The 15,041-nt window shown below is 50.4% G+C and overlaps 1 long non-coding RNA gene across 2 annotated transcripts; it reads left to right on the top strand.

The window, feature by feature from the left end:
- The first annotated feature begins 1,249 nt into the window (after window positions 1–1,249).
- Window positions 1,250–4,007, top strand: LOC110342565. 2 transcript variants are annotated; one of them, XR_002384676.2, is made up of 3 exons: window positions 1,250–1,673; window positions 3,344–3,486; window positions 3,585–4,007. It is a non-coding gene; the product is annotated as an uncharacterized LOC110342565 (long non-coding RNA). The 2 variants fall into 2 exon arrangements; XR_002384675.2 differs by having other exon boundaries at window positions 1,258–1,673; window positions 3,726–4,007.
- Window positions 4,008–15,041: the final 11,034 nt, after the last annotated feature.

The following is a 15,041-nucleotide window of genomic DNA, read 5'->3' on the forward strand; positions in this document are numbered from 1 at the left end:
AAGGGGGAGACACAATCCTTGGGCTGGATGTGTGGTCACTGAATTGCTCTGAAGACAAGGATAAGGCAGGCATAATGAAACCTCATCAGAAGCTCTCTGATGGGAAGGCTGTGGCGACCTCTGCCTACAGAGCCTTGAATTCTTGTTTAGAAGAAATCCACCTAGACAGGCACTGCCACTGTTCCAGTTACTTCCACACAGCTATGGCCAGAATGCTTGAGAGAACAACCTAAGGGAGGGAGGACTCGCTGTGGTTCTCTGGCTTAGCGATTCAGTCCGTCGCAGTATTGAGGGCCAGGGGGAGCAGCTGGCATCATGGTGGACAGGAAGCAGACAAAGGGGGAGGAGCAGAGTACGATGTAGCCCCTAAAGTCTGGTGGGTTGGAGCGCCCTGCTCTCAGTACTGCTGTCTGTATGAGAAAGCAGAGACAAGCTCATTCCATTTGGGGCGCGCTGTCCCAGTAAAGTCTCTCAAAAGACAAAGGAGTTTGACTCTGAGGGGATAGCTTCAAGAAGGCTGTCAGGAGCAAGGAGCACCCTAGCTAGCTTTAACTATGAAGCCAGTACGGACAGGCTGGCAGGACAGGTGTAGCTCCTAGTGCTTAGAGTGATATGGTATCTGAGAGGAGAAAGACACCCCTCTGGGGGGCCCTAGGTCTGGCTCCATGAACCCTCCCGCTGAGATCTGCTCCATCCACCCACCAGTCAGACCCAGTGACACAGCAAAGCCATCGTCTAGCTGGTGCGAGTTGGTGCTGAGGCCCAGCTTGGATTTACAGTGACACACATTGATTTTTGGCTCTTGGAGGGTGTCAGCTCACTGTAAATTAGAAGATTTATCTGCAGGAGCTGCAGAGATAAATGGCTTTGCACATAAATGCCTTTTCTTTTCTTTTTTAAACAAAGAGTGCATATGTACTGAGAATATTCCACGGGAGAGAATTTAGGAAATGCCTTATGACTTACTCTGAGCTACATCTGGGGACAACCAAGAGTGGCCTGAATGTATCCAGCTCTGGGGTTTCCAGCTCTTGCAGCTAAGCTCTTCTCCCTATTGTCAGCATTCAGGCATCTGCACTGGCCTGCCTTTGGGGTTCTGACAGGATGCACCCTCAGCTGTAGTCACTAAGAGCACCACCTGTGCATATTCTATGTTCCCTTTTAAAAGGGTCCTGCCCTCCTCCCATCCTTCTCTGTCTCCTTCTCCTTCCCTCCCTCCCTCCCTCGCTTTCTCTGTCTATTTCTCTCTCTGCCCCTCTTACCTCTCTCCAGCTGCTCCTGTCTCTGAAGGCCCGTCTCCCCCCTCCCCTTCACCCTTTTTACAATCCTTTCCCCTCTGCTTGAGCTCCGTTACATGGTGTCTTCCTTTATTGAGCCATTTTTCTTAAATTATACCTATCCCCTGCCTGCTGTGATCTAGCATAGGCTTTGTTAACCCATTGCATGTTTCTTTCCTTTAAAGGAACCACTGATTAACTTATCAAATCTGGACTGGTGATGCTGACCTCAGGGATAAGGGCTGTAGGCAGACAGAGGTGAACTTGTGGAGCTCAGACAATACCAGAGAAGATAACCTACATCAATGGTATGACATCAGGGATAATCCACGTGTGGAAGAATGTAAACAGACTGATGTAAAAAGATGCCGTCATGCTCAAAACTGCCCGAAGGAGGTAATCAGGGAAGACTTCTGGGACTGTAAAATCTAGTAGAGTGTTACCTGAGGACGACAGTGAGATGTTGCTGCAAGGGAGTGGGAGGAAGGCATTCTAAGTGAAAGACCCCAAGAGGGATACTTTCACGGAAGGGAGACCCGAACCCAAGGAACAACGAGACCACGAGCTTGGATGCAACAGCAAGAGGCTTTATTGATAATACACGGGTACCCGGGGCGTCTCAGTCTCGGGAACTGAGAGCCCCGAGCTGGGGACTCAGGGGTTCTTTTATAGCAAAAAGCGCAGTACAGAAGCGAGAAGCCTAGTAACAGGACCCTGATTGGGCAATTTAAATGAGGCTGGGACTCAGAACGAGGGCAATTGAGGTTTTGCTTGGAACTCAAGTCTCGGCCTTGGCCCTATCTGAGGAACAATAGGTCTCTGTGCTTGCCCAATCTTGCTGGGCTGGCCATCTGGTCGCAGCAGATACCCAGCAGCCTGTATCCTTGGGCAGAGCTCCCTTCTGATAGCAATGACTATTCAATTGTGGGGGAAACGGAATTTTCCATAAGCCTCAGCTGCCTGTTTAGACTGGGCCAGGGTCTTTCATAAGAATTCGGGGACGAAGCTGAAGCTTTGCAGAAACGGAAGTAAGGCAAAGATGGCTGAAGGCTAGCGAGAGACAGGAAATGAGAGAGGAGGAGAGAGTGGGGTTGGGTCCCCTGAGTCGGAGGAGGAGCTTAGATTTGGTCGTAAGCTTTATGGGAAGCCTTCAGGTGGTTTTAAGCAGAGGCGTACATGGATGGCTCTGGTGCTCCTGGGGATTAGATTAGAAGAGCCCACAGCAGAAGGGGAAGCATCTGGAGAGCTACCCCGTAACCACCGTAACCATCGGGGAAGATGTGAGGGTGGCTGCTGAAAGGCGGTGGAAGCGGCAGGAAGCAGACAGAAACCGAGCTTCCATCGGAAGGGCTGTCAATCCTAAATGCTGAGATACCCGGCAGCCACGCCTCCCCACCATAGCTTCTCAAGTTGCTGACAGCCACTGTCCTCAGACTGCTGGGCTCCCTGCCGTTTGTGGGTGAGCTTTCTGGGACCTGAGCTGCAGCCTTGGAGACCCTTTCTGTCAGGCACTGGATTTGCATCCACACATAATCCAGAAAGCTTCTCAGGAAAGAGTGACTCATGGCCCCGTGTGTCAAGTGAGCCCCTTGCTTAAAATTCTTCCCCCTCGGGGCCTTGTCCTTTCGTTTGGATACCTCCTTATCCTACCTCCTTTTATCATTTGGAAAAGGAGACTCTCCTCATGCTCTTCTGTGTGACATTCCTATTTAAAAGCTAGTGTGTTTTGATCCATGTGGGTCTGTTATTACTTTCATTACTTGGCAAAAGGATGTTAGATTTTAGACTGATTGGTCCCAAGGGAATTGACTGGCTTGGATACCAAAAAGACTGCTATTGTTCTGAGTTGAGGAAGGGCTGAATCACGGTTATATATAAAACGCTCCCCCACAGGCTCATGTGCTTGAACAAGTTGGTCCGCAGATGGTGGTCCTGATTTTGGATTTTGTGGAACCTATAGGAGGTGCCTAGACAGAAGAGGGGTGCCAGGATACAGACATTAAGAGCTATAGCCAAATCCCTCATTTGTCCAGTTGCTCTCTCTGTTTCTTAACCCCCCTCCCCAGATATGAGCAAGCAGTCTGAGACTCCTGCATGTGTGGGTCCTCCAGTTCAGCGGCAGCGTCTCCTGCTCTGGAGTCATGAACCAAAAAAGAACTACTTCCTCCCTCAAGTTTCTTTTCATCAGGCATTTTGGCACGGAAATGAGGTAAGTGACTGATTCAGAGTAGAGCATGCTGACATCGTGTGTGGTCTTCAAGGGCAGGCGCATTCCTCGTTGCTACCCTCATTCCCTTCTCCCCAAAGTGACAAACCCACCACATCCTTTCCGGTTATTCCTCCTGAGGACTACCAAGCATATCTAATACAACACTGTGGCGAGCACTGGTGGTTATCTCCGTGGTACCTGACCAGTTTGATCACTGGAGGAGGGTTCTTCTCTCCCAGCCCCTGGGGTGGGTGATGACCGGCTTGAGCCTGCACAGCAGCACACCATCGCCACAGAGACTGGTTGAGGACAGCCGATGAAACAGAAGAAGCCAGTCAACGGTCTTCCAGAAAGATTTTCTTCATCGATAGGAAGAGAAGTCAGTCAGCAGGCAACTTTCCTTTCCTCTCTAATGGACATCACGGATGCCTGGATCAGGGTGTCCTATCAGACGATGACTAGCTAATTGATCAAAATAAAGTGAAATGTCAAGGCAAAAATAAAGGAACCAAGTTAACTGACACTGGGCCATTCTAGGTCCAGGCTTCTTTTCTTATATGAAAGAAAAATGTTTTCTTTCCTATTGTAGATTTTGAACTCTGTCTTTTGCACCCCTAATCCTTCAGACAGGTCCTGTTTGGAGCTGTACCCACCAACACACAGCCTATTTCTAAGCCAGGCAGTCTCCAGCATGTCAGGCCAAACATGTCTGCTTCCACCAGGCAAGACCGGGAGAGTTAAATCAAATGTGTTTCCATTCAAAGGAACCACATTGATGAACCATGGGCAAGGGGACAAGATGATGGGGCTGGATGATCACTGTAGATGGAATCAGGGGAAAGAAATGGGTTATTCTTGAGTTGCGGCACTTTATGAAGGATCCATGAGAGGACAGGCAGATGTGAACTCTATAAATAGGCATGGGGTTGGGGAAGGCATCACCATCAGTATCAGGATAATAGTAAGATACACATGGGATTGTCAACAAAGAGAATTGTAGGGCATGGAGAAACCCCAAGAAAGTGTGATAGATGGAGACTGGCCACAGGGTGAATAGTTACTACTCTAAAGCCCAACAAAGTACAAGGAAGAGGTGGCACTGAGAGTCTTAATCTGGGAAAACAAAGAGAAGCATCAGTTCATGCCAGAGGAGAGGGTATCCCAGACCAGGAAAGGATTCCACCCATGTCCAGCCTGGTGAGTTTTGTGGCATAACCTATGATAGCATGAGTGACCGAAAGGCAGCTATATCACAAGGATTCCCTTGAGCAAACTCATCACAGGCCACCGGATGCTATGAGTTGGGATGTAAGCACTACGAACGAGCTCATGGTGCAGCCATACCCTGTAGGAAAGACTCTGGGGGATGTAGGTTCCTGGGCTCAGCATCAGCTCTCATTCACTCTGGGGAAGCCAAACCTCCAGTGTCATTTCTCAGGCATCTCGTGGGCCAGAACTAATCAGAACTATGTTGTCTATCATTTCATAGGCGTCCCATCAATTCCATCATCCAATTACCCGTCACAGTCACCTATCAGGCCAGATCCCTTTGTCCAGTTTCAGATAAGGAAATGTGATCCCAGACTAACAACGGTAAGTCGCTTGAAGCTTACATTCTGTTTCAGGCCCTTGGTAGGCACACTGTACTTCATGTTCACTAGTGCCTGGGTGATTACGAGTTAGGGCATGAGCAACAGACCAATCAGTTTACAGTGGTCAGTACCATGTGCCTGGAAGTAGGGACATTTCCCATATTTTCAATGGACAGATGAGTGGAGAGCTTTTACTCCAGCCCAGAGTCACCAGCTATAGAACTTGTGTAGAACTTGTGTTCTGACTACACTTTAGTTGCAGCAGCAGGGACTCACATCTGTGTTCTCAGATCCTAGGAAATGTGTCTACTCTCCCTGAAGCCTGGATAAAGATTCTGGCCAAAAATAATTCATGCTGTAGAGGAGGAGGTGAAAGGAAGCTCTGGTCAGCAGTTATGGGAAGACGTCAGAAAGTAAGGTCAGAGGCAGGCAGAGCTCAGAACACAGGGTCCTTCTCTTGCTCATCCCCATACAGGCCATGGTTCATGGAGGGGAACTGTGAAAATCTAGACAGGCATGAGAAATGCTCAGAACAATGAGACAAGCAGTCACCTCTCTAGAAGAAGCTCGGTGACATGAATCTCATGGCAGACTTCATCAAAATAGGACAGGAAATCTGACCCCAGCACTCTATATAGATCCCCACCTGCCTTGTCATCATAGACCATGAAGATACTGGAAACTGGCCTGGGAAAGGACAGGCTGGGAGGGGAGAAGCCTGAGGCTCACATATGTTACACTGAAGGGGCAGAATAAGTAGTGGAGAGATTCATTTAAACCACATAAAACAAGGTACTCTGTCCACTGACAACTCAGAAGTCCAATGGCTTGCACCTAGTAGGGTGTGGGCTAGAGAGGAGGTTAGAAGCCACAGAGCATGTTCCCTTACATATCTTGGTAGAGGTTCCATCCTGGTTTACAAAGCTAGTTCCAGGAGAGCCTCCAAAACAATACAGAGAAACCCTGTCTCGAAAAACCAAAAAAAAAAAAAAAAAAAAGCTACTGGCTGGCTGCTTTGCTTTTCTGATCTTCTGCTTGAACCCCAATATTTGCCTCTGGGCTTTCTTATGTGTACTACAGATGAGAGTTGTGAATGTACCTCTTGGTACAGAGGCAGTGAGACTGGAGGCTACATCTCAAGCTCTGGAAAACTTTAATGCCAGGCAGCAGGCAGCTCCAGGTAGAGGGACCTGCAAGAGGCAGGCACACAGAAGCCAAGGGGCAAAGCTTGTTCTTCAGGAACTGAGAAGAGCTGCAAGTAAGATGCAGGGCACGGAAAGGATGGGGAGGTGGCAAGGAGCGCCATTCTATCCCATCGGAGTGCAGGGCAGCTAAGAACCCAACACAGAGTGCCTGTCTTATCCCTGGAGATGATTAGGGGAAATGCCACTGCCATCCTCAGCCAAATGGGGCTTTTATTATCCCAGTGCAAAGAAGAGTCAGGAGCTGAATGGCGCCAAACTCAATGGCTGGGCTCCATGTGTGTTTTTGCAGCCGTCCATTAATATTCATGCTGTGACTAAATGACCCGGGGTTCAGCATCCTCCCACACTCCCTGCTTCCAGCACCTGGTCCCTACTGTGACCCCTTGGAGGGGTGCCCGCCTGTCCTTCTCTCCGCCTGGAACCAAAAGTGCCTGCCTGCCTCGTCACACAGCGCCTGACACGCTCATGACAGATACTGACACCCACATGAAGCGTTTCCTTCCACCCATCCAAAAATCAAATGAGCTACAATGTGGCGATTTATCCTCCCTCCCATTGTTCTCCTCAGGCTGGCCCTGCCTCCCGGGGAAGAGGGACAGCTGCAGCCATCCCCTGGGAATCAGAGAGATGGGCTCCTGCCCTGCCTTGTCATCTCCCCAAGACAGCTTTCAGTGGCGCCCAGGTGCTGTGACGTGCAGGGTGTGGTAAGAACAATGGAGGCATGTGTGCTGCTCCCGTCCTCCAGTTCCTGTTCTAAGGACACTTGGTCCCAGTAAAATCTGGGCACACTTCCCATCCTTTGGGTGAAAAGAGGTACGGCACATACACCTTGTCTTCTCGGTTGCATTCTTCTCCAATGGCACGCTGGCACGCTGGCATCCTGGCACCCTGGCGTGGTGGTGGCCATGTGGTCCCCATGGGGCAGAGGACAGAGACCTGGTCTCTGGCCCCACTCTCCAGCGGATAAGGTGGCTCAGCCTAAGGGAAGCCTCTCTTCTCGTTCCACACTCCTTCTACGGCAGGACTTAAAAACTCAGAGCAGCATGCACCTTACAAAGCTCAGGCCACAGGGTGGTGAGTTGGGCGTGCTACTGAAGGCATCATGAGAGGTCAGGGATTACAAGTGAGCATCACTGGGTCTCACAAATTATTTTAGTGCCTTCATCTTTTCCCTATTTACCTTCATGCTTTTTAGTTTCCATCCAACACAGATGTATATATGGAGCAGTAGGATAGGTGCTGGGCCAGCTTGAGCAGTGACCCAAACAGAGCCCGCTTGGTTCATACAGTCTAGACAGGGGACAGCTACACTCTAGAGAGACAGGTGAAAAGGTGAGGGTAGAGGCAAACATTGATGGAGATGGAGGCAGCAAAAGGTGGCAGCATTGCTCTTTTGCTACAGGGTGATGGGAGATAACCTGTGGTAGAAGAGGGTCTCCGGGAGCGAGACAACCTCAGGATCCTGTGCTCCTCAGGGAGAGGGGAGCCATGGGACAATGCTGGGTGGAGACGCCATCTCACCTGGTTGGGCTGCTGCGCTGACATCACTGACAAAGGAAAAGGCAAAAACGGGGAAGCCTGCCAGCTAAGGGAGTAGCACTAAGGGAATAGCCCGGTGATGCTGGCCGTGGGTGTGGCTGGCATCAGTGTAGATGCATTGGTACCTCTGCAGCGTTTGCTAAGGGCTGAGTGGTGGGGACCACAGACTCTGTCGCTGAACAGAACCATGGTCTCCTATCTTATGGAAGAATAGTAGCCCAGCTCACCACCTGTGGCTCATTCCCACTGACGAGACAAGGGGACCAACGCCTTGATCCTGGTGAAGGTGATAAGCTTGGGCATGGGTGAGATGTTATTTCATTCCTCCCAGAGGAGAACGTGAAGAAGAGAGGGATGTTAAACCTTCCCGTCCTGAGCTTGCTGTGGGCAGCAGTCAGCCAGCCCTGGAGTACGACCCATTTCACGGACCAGGCATATGGACAAGCTAGACAACTCCAGTTGGCAGGTGCCACAGCTCCAGAGCTCTGGCAGTGGCGAAGGCACACCCGAACCAGGGCTGCTGAACTCCTGACCACTTCCTCTCTCATTTTCCCGTTTTTGGCCTTCTGTAGAAGGGCCTGTCCACCACCGGTCAGCAGCCTCAGCTTTCCCAGGGGAACAAACAGTCCCCTCTCCTCTTCCTTCTTTCTTCTTCTTCCCTCAGGTTCGAGTCTTGAGGAGGAATGACTGAATGAAAAGCCATACGGATAAGTAAACTAGTAATAAACTGTGGTTAATGCATTGAAGACAAACCCACCCAGCTTACAAAGGACAGAATTCTAGAGAACTTTGTGTGTCCTTCTTTATCCTTTCGTTGATTTTCTGAGTTGCCTACAACTTCCAGGAGAAAGGATCTGCCATGATGCTGCTTGGTGGTGAGTTCGGATGGACACAGACAGGAGTAAACCACAGCCCTCCCAGCAAGCTGTGCGGCTCCCAGGAGTCACAGGAACAGGACATTCGTGGGGGATAATTAAGACATAATCCAGCATTGCGAGGAGAATTAAAACGTGTTCCAATTTTCAAAGTGTGCAGATCTCAGGCTTCTGCATTTGGAACGTTTCAAAGCTTGCCTGGAATCTATCTTCATTTGGTACCCACGCTCTGGAGAAAGATGATAAACAGGCCTGCAGCGAGACAGTCAATTAACAAGCCAGGGTTTGCAGAGACCGGGCAGGCTTCTCCCTCTCTCCCGTGCACGCGGCATACTGTCTGGAGTGTGTGGGTGTACGGTGTGTGTTTGGTACATGATGTGATGTGTGTATGCACTTTGTGTGGCGTGTGCTCTGTGTGCATCACGTGGCATATGTTCTGTGAGAGGAGTGCATGGGTTTTGTGTGCACAGTGTGTGTTTAACTGTGATATTCAGGCGTGACCTGGAAACCACCCTCTTGAAATCGGAGCAATAATAACTGCTTGCATGAGGTTGCAACAGGATTGTGCCCATGGCGATTCTGTCTGGATGGGCAGGGGAAGTGTCATGAGGTGTACTGGGCATGCATGGCCCTGTTTTCCTCAAGGATACAGACAGTTAACAGCCAATGGGAAAAGGGAGACTGCCGAGTGCCACAGTTCCCCAACTCCCCATTATTGCTTCTGTAACCCCAACAAACCTGCTGAGTCACCTGAGTTAAACTTGGCTAGAACCGTGTCTTTGTTTCAATCCTCATTGCCCCATTGGGGGCAAATAGATTTCTGTTTATGTCTCCCCAGGAAAAGCCCCACAACGTGATGTTACGTGGGTTTGTGTGGGCGGGGATCTATGTGGGGTGTATGACCTAAGTGTGCATAGCTAGATTAAGGTGTTTAGGACTTTTGCTGTGTGGAGCATGGTGTCTGCGGTGTGGTATGTGTTTTCTAGGTAGTGTGCCTAGGGGGTGTGGCAGGGCAGGGGGTGAGGGTATATCATATGTGACATGCATATGGGAATTTTTGTATGTGTGGTTTATGGCATGTGTTCAAGTGCTGTGTGGAGTGTTCGGGGTGGAGTGAAGGTTGTCGGGGTGTTCCGTGGTGTTTGTTTTGTGTATGGAGTTGATGGTGAGCGTGGACTACATTCGCTGTGTCTGACTGGGTGTGTGTTCTGTGTGGGGGTGGGGGTGTGGTGTGTGTGGTGTGAAGACAGAGCGTGTACGTGCAGGGTGACCCAGTGTGCGTGTGGTACGGAGTCCTGACCGCTATGAGAGATTCTCTTCCCAATTGCTTTCTCCCTTACACTTTTCTGCTCCAGAGCACTCATTATCCAACACGGTTTTTCATTGCTTGATTGTGGCTCTGGTGTGTGAGCTCTCTGAGAGCCGACTGGGAATATTTCTTGTGCTAGTGGGCCGTCCATAGCTACTTACGAACGACTGGATGAACGATGAGCACCACGCCATACTCAGCAGATGGGTCTTGAGAGCAGGCTGGGACCGTCCTGGAAGGTGGCCCAGGGAACCCATCACTTATCTGCATGGTTTTGTTGCTCACCATGTGAGGTCTTCCTTGCTTGTGAAGTTATACACCAGCAAGCAATTAGAGAGAAACCATCATAATTCATCGGGGCTGGGCTCCACGTGCGTGTGCTGTGGGAATCAAATTGGGATGACGGAGATGGGAGAACAGTAAGGGAGTTTCCAGCAGGGGATAATACAAGTAGTGGGCAGGTCAGGGTTAACCCCTGGGAGCCTCTCACAGGGGCCCCGGGACCACTAAGGTAGAAGTCAGGCTGTGTGGAAACCTCCCACGTGCTCCACAGTAATGATACCCAGACCACCAGGCTATGAAGACAAAAGGGACCGTTGACAAAATGCAAACCCAGAGATCTATACACAGCTTCCCTGTTTCCTTCATCAGGGAACTCAGAACGAAAAACAAACCCCACTGTTCCTGGGGAGAAAAGCAGGGCTTGCAGCCTAGCTTAGAACAAGCTCATCTCACTATGAGGAAACTGTTTTATTCTCCAGGCTGAGCAGCCCGGCTCGGGCTCCTCTCCACGTTGTCCACCTGAAGAAGTCATGGGGTGAGGAGAAAGAGGACTGTGAGGAATGCTGGCTGGTGGTGAAGGGATGGAAGGAGCAGACTTGGGTTTTCTGCATGTAGAGCCAGGACAGGACTTTTTGCCATGCTGGGAGACACCACGTCCCACATTTCCTAGAATGTTGTGGGCATTCTGCTCCCCCATCTCCTTCCTCCTTCTGTCTCCCCTTGGGCATGGGGTGGCTCTCTTATGGTTCTCCCTCATGGTACTCTTGTCGGCTTTAGGTCTCTGTGCATGGCATGACTTCATCAAGCTCAATCCCGGACTACCTCTTCAAGGGGGTGTCCTTGGACTACCCAACATCCTAAGAATGCTTCGCCTCACTCTCCAGGACTGTGGTACCCGAGCCACAAGCAAGTCTAGTGTATAGGACGAAAGCCTGGAGATTTAAATTAAAGACAAGGGATCTGGCCATTTGTGCTAAGAGAATGTGTGTGTGTCTGTATTGCAAGGAGGGAGCAGCCTTATAGACAGACTTACAGCACAGTGGAGAAACCCTAGGTATAAGAGTCCGTGTATTCCTCGTACTAGATGTTGATTTCAGTGGGGCAAGTCCTGGGCAAGCCCTGGACTAGAGAACAGGATGCACCTGTGATTATCAGCTGACAAGTAATGCACAGAGATCCGTGGGGGCTGGGACCCAGCACAGGACAAGTCGTGTTCCCCATTAGCACCTCTATAGCCCTTGATACCTTGTATGCAGCACTTGGCCCTGCCGTTTCCCAGGAATCCATCCGCCCTGAAAATCGGTAAGAGTTAGATGGAGGTGTGTCTCCTGTGCATGCTGAAGATTTAGGACAGAAGAGGCTCTTGGTAAATCCTCCAGGGGCTGTATGTGCTTGTCTAGATAGGAGGATACTCCCCCCCACAGGCTCAATGAGCAGGCAGTGCCTTTGCTGAGGAAAACCACTCCTGCGCAGCGGGGAGAAGACAAGGTCAGAATCCTTCGGCTGAGTTTGTTTGGGGTGCTAGAGACAGGAGTCCAGCGTCAGGAAAGGTTTCCAGGAGAAAGGCTTTGGAGTGGTTCAAGACACCCGACTGTGGGAACACAGCCCAGGTTGGAGTTCAATCTGAACCCCGAGTTCTGGTTCACACTCCCTTCCATCGGGACCCAGAGGTTGAGGGCATCTATCAGTGAGCGCCAGAGATGGACTAACTGGTCTCAGAGCAGCAACACAGGGCCTGGAATTTAGAATATCCCTCCACTTTCTTCCAAGGGGGAGAGCTGAACCAAATAGAGGCCCCATCCCTGGCTGGGGCTGAAAGAATTAATTGCATTTTGCAAGCTCAAGGAAGATCATCCAACTTAATTAAGATCGGCCCATCGAGGGAACATCCATCAGTGACTGGTGAGGCAGGGTAGGAGACAAGCTTAGCAGGGAGAGAGGAAGAAAACACAGCTAAAAGAAGCTGCTGTGAGGGGAAGAATCCTCCACGTCAGGGTGTCCCAGAGGGGCATGGACCCCCATATCTGTGATCACAAGAAGCAAGAAACAGGGGTGACCCTTAATCCACAGACAGGGCCTCCAACTCACCCTGTTTCAATCCCGCAGTCCTTCTAATGTTCCAGCACTTTAATTAAAGGAAATCTCCACACCCACACACCGTTCAACATTGTCTGACTTTTCTCAGAGCACCATTGAGGAATTAGAAGCTACCAGAGCAGACATTACTAACTCTTTGGAACAAAGTGGGGGGGAGGATCATCGGGATGACTGTATACACTGCTTCCCTGCATCTCAAGCAGGAAACAGAGACACACGGGGACCCTCAAGGGTCTAGGCAGATCCAGACTACAGCGTTTCTCCCCCATCCATCAGGTAGGATGGGCTGCCATCTTCAACCAATGGCACCATTGTATCCCTCTTGAAAATGACATGCATGTGAAAACCGGGTTAGATTTTGACAGCAAAAGTGCTTGGCTGTTGGAAATTGAAACAAAACATAAAGTATCTGCAGTTTCTATCACCCTGGCCTTGTAGATCCAAGTGTCTCGGACAGGGTCAGTAAACTCTTCTTGTCTGGGATGGGGGTCAAAGCTGGGCCCTCTCCTACTTTTATATAAATATAGTTGTATTGGAAAGCGATTGCACTTAACTCATGTATTTGGCTGCTTTCATAGAATGGCAGACAGGAGTAGTTGCAGCAGAGACTGTGTTCCTCACAGAATTTAGCATCCATCTGGCTCTGTACAGAAAAGTATTTGTTGACCTCTATAGGGCTGCAGTAGCCAGTGGCTCCATCAGGAATCGTCCCAGGTCTAGAAGACCCAAAACAGCATCTCACAGCAGACCAGGTGAACATGTCAAGTAGCAAGCATGCATACTATGTATAGCAGAGGCCTGTATACTAGATGGCTAGGTTTACAATACTGTTACACTTTGTCATTGCCTTGGCCCGCACAGAACAGAAAACTCTCATTTATGAGCAAGCTAACTGAAGTCTACGAGTTAATGTGTCTCAGGCAACAAAGCTGTGACCTGCGAAGAGGACCCTCATAATGCCTCAGCCTCTGTGCCAGCCCTGCTCGCTGACCACAGACGATTGCTCTAGACACAGTGCATACTGAATGCCTTCCTAGACTGTTGGAAAAGCTGTGTGCAGACCCTGTGGTACCAACCTCTCACCGAGACAGGGAAACTGAGGCCCAATGAGATGACACCTTCAGGGTCACACCAACCTCTTACTGTGACAGGGAAACTGAGGCCCAATGAGATGACACCTTCAGGGTCACTTAGCGACCATGGCATAGTGAGATTCACTAAGCATGTTCTGAGTCATACGAGGCCATAGAAAGATCTGAGATCTTATCTCCACCTACATGACAGCCACACATGACCGAGTGCTTCCATTTCCCAGGGGAAGACACCAAAGCCCAGCCATGTCCAGGGGCAGACTGCCAGGAAAGCTAAGGCAGGACTGAGGGGCTTCCTGGACCACAAGTGGCCTTCATCCACGTCAGGCTGCAGGCTAAAATGGAGCTGCCACAGAGGCAGAGAAAGACTCCAACCCCCTGGCTCTACACCAGCCTTCTGCAGACACCAGCTTGGACCAACCAGGGGAATCCTAGCTCCCCCTACTGGTGGATCACTGCCTCAGCCTGTGATCCCCCTACTGTGATCCCCCTACTGATGGCATGCCTCCTCTTGATGGGGGAGGTCCTTCTGTATACATGTTTCTCTTATTGGTTCATGAATAAAACACTGTTTGGAAATAGCCAGAATAGCCAGGTAGGGAGACAGGCAGGGCTACGAGAGGGAGGAGGAAGGCAGAGAGAAGCCGTGACAACAGAGACACCACCATGCTGCCGAAGGAATAACATGCTGGGTTATTACTGGGTAAGCCACAGACTCGTGGCAATACACACATTAATAGAAATGGGTTATAAAATTAAGAGAGAGCTAGCCAGTAAGAAGCCCTAGCCATCGGCCAACAACTTAATAATTAACACAAGTCTTTGTGTGCTTATTTGGGGCTGAAGTGACCATGGGACCATGGGACAAGAAACTACAGAAGTATCCTCTTGTATTCTATTTCCCCTCCTGACCGCACCCGCAGATGCTAGACGTGTGCGGGACGGGAGCTGGAACAGGACACGCAGGTGTGAAAATGGCCGCTGGGCTCCAAGCTGCCGCACTCCTGCATTCTGCAACGGGGAAGCGGGTGACACCACCGGGAGGTAACAGACGCAGACTCAACCCACATTCTCACTGTCAGCCTACGGCATGGGAAGAAATGCACAGACCTGTAAAACTTGCCTAAGGCTGCACAGATTTGGATCAAGGATCCTTAACTTAGGGGCCGTGATGACCCCTGCAAGCACGTACCTTTTGCAAGCAGGCGGACTTCCCCGGCAGCAGGTCCATGCCTTCCTTCAGTGTTCACTGCTCAGGTGGATGAGGGGACTTCTTGGAAGAGGTGTCAGCACACTGGCTTCCGAGAACGGGCTGCTCTTCCCTCACGTCAGCCTGTAACACCCGTCATGGATGGAGTGACATGATGGAGGGTCTGGCGTGGCTACAAACTCTACCGTCCGCTCCTCCGGAACCCCGTCCTCTGGGGAGCAGGTTAGACGCTGTCTAGGCAAACTGAATGTGGACAAGAGGGTATAGACACTGGGCTCTGCTCATCTCTCTGTCCATCCTCCCATAGATGAGGTCCACAGATGGGTACCCAAGGCACTTAACACTTTTTTTCCCA

Source organism: Mesocricetus auratus, unplaced genomic scaffold (assembly GCF_017639785.1).
Source record: "Mesocricetus auratus isolate SY011 unplaced genomic scaffold, BCM_Maur_2.0 Super-Scaffold_100023, whole genome shotgun sequence".
In the NCBI taxonomy this organism is placed as follows: domain Eukaryota; kingdom Metazoa; phylum Chordata; class Mammalia; order Rodentia; family Cricetidae; genus Mesocricetus; species Mesocricetus auratus.